At 41.9% G+C, this 1,805-nt stretch overlaps 1 non-coding gene across 1 annotated transcript; it reads left to right on the top strand.

The window, feature by feature from the left end:
* Nucleotides 1-1,066: 1,066 nt before the first annotated feature.
* LOC132629526 (small nucleolar RNA R71) lies at nucleotides 1,067-1,172 on the top strand. The gene has a single exon (XR_009578297.1). It is a non-coding gene; the product is annotated as a small nucleolar RNA R71 (small nucleolar RNA).
* The last annotated feature ends 633 nt before the right edge of the window (nucleotides 1,173-1,805 follow it).

A 1,805-nucleotide genomic window follows, 5' to 3' on the forward strand; every position in this document is an offset into this window, starting at 1 on the left:
AAGATTCTGCTCCTTTTCAGCTATAATAGGGACTTCCTCTTCTGTTTCTTCCTCCACAATATCATCAGATACCTCAGGCTGCGCTTCTTCTTCAATAATTAGCTTGAGATCAATCACCTTTTTATCAGCACCTTGAAGTATTTTTCCACTTCTGGTGCTTATAGCAGCTACGTGCTCCACAGAGTTTACCCCACTACCTTTTGGATTTGGAACTGTATCACTTGGTAGTTGTCCACGTTGAGGAGTATGCACTTCTCTGGAAAGGTCTCTGAATTGCGATTCAAGCTTCTGAATGGAAGTTGAATGAGATAGTTGAACCTGAGACATTCCATTGATTGTGCTCTCTGTTCTGTCCTGATTCATTAGCATTTTCTGCATCATACTTTTCAGTTCCGCAGATTCATTAGAAGTGTTGCCAGCAGAGTTGCTAGATGAATTGTCTCTCCACTGTAGGGAATTTGATGCTTGCCCCCTTGGTGGAATGTAGGGGTTCGAGCTCTTGTTGCCATAATTGTTGTTATTATAATTCTCTTGATTTGGATTTCCCTGATCATTTCTGCTATAATTATTCCCTTGAAATTGTTGTTGAGGCTTTTGCCATGGGTGATGGCCCGGACCTTGATAATTTTGTCTTTGATAGCCCCCTTGTGAGTTGTTGATATAATCAGCATCTTCATACTGTTGTTGCCCATCTTGGTACATTCCTTCAAGGACATGATACATGCCCTGTGGAAGAGGTGGTAACTCCTCAACAACATTTACCCCTTGTGCATCCTTTTCTGCCAACTTCTTTGATAATAGATCCACCGTAGTTTGCAATTGAGCAAAGGCATGATCTCTCTCATGGTTTTCTTTTGCAACAGCAGCTAGTGATGGACTACCATAAGAGAGACTCTCACTATCAGTTGAATGCCAAGCTTTATTGTGGGTGGTGAGTTTATCAAGCAAGCGGGTGATGACGATAAATGACTTGTCCCTGAAGCATCCTCTCGCAGCAGTATTGACAGCAATCTGATTTATTGTATCTAAGCCCTTGTAGAATTTCTCCTTGAGAATAGCATCCGGAAACCCGTGAGTTGGAGATTGAGCTAGATAATACTTGAAACGCTCCCATGCTAAATATAATTGTTCCCCCGGAAGTTGTTTGAACCCAAAGATCTTATCCCGAAGCTCAGCCTTTTTGCTTGGAGGGAAGCATTTCTTCAAAAATGTATTGGCTAACTCGTTCCAGGTATGAATAGAATTGCTGGGGAGCTTTTCATACCATTCCCTGGCTTGACCAGCCAAGGAATATTTAAAGACCCTTAACCGAAGTGCATCGGCAAAAACAGCACCTTGGGATTGTTGAGCACATATATGCAAGAAGTTCTTCAAATGTCGAAGTGGAAATTCCTCCGAAGAATTTCAGAAATAACCTTCAAGTTTCAGCAACTGATAGATAGAACTATGAATTTTGAAGGTGGCATTTCCGGTTCTAGGAGGAACCACAGCAGAAGCATAATCAGCTTCATCGATGAATTCAGCAAATATATTTTCATCGTCATCCTCTTCTAGTGCAGATGGGTTCACTTGGAGTCCACCTTGGTTTCCTTGATTCCGATTCGGTCTTCCTGCCATGTTCACCTGGTTCACCACAACAGCAAACGAGGTGTGATGGAATAGAAAAAGTTTTAAAGGCTAGTACACAACAATCAGTAATTTCTAAACCGTATTCCCCGGCAACGGCGCCAAAATTTGATACGCTCAAATTACACCTATTAATGGCGTAAGGCGGACGTTGTCAAATATAGTAACCCAAACAAGGT

Source organism: Lycium barbarum, chromosome 2, assembly GCF_019175385.1.
Source record: "Lycium barbarum isolate Lr01 chromosome 2, ASM1917538v2, whole genome shotgun sequence".
In the NCBI taxonomy this organism is placed as follows: Eukaryota; Viridiplantae; Streptophyta; class Magnoliopsida; order Solanales; family Solanaceae; genus Lycium; species Lycium barbarum.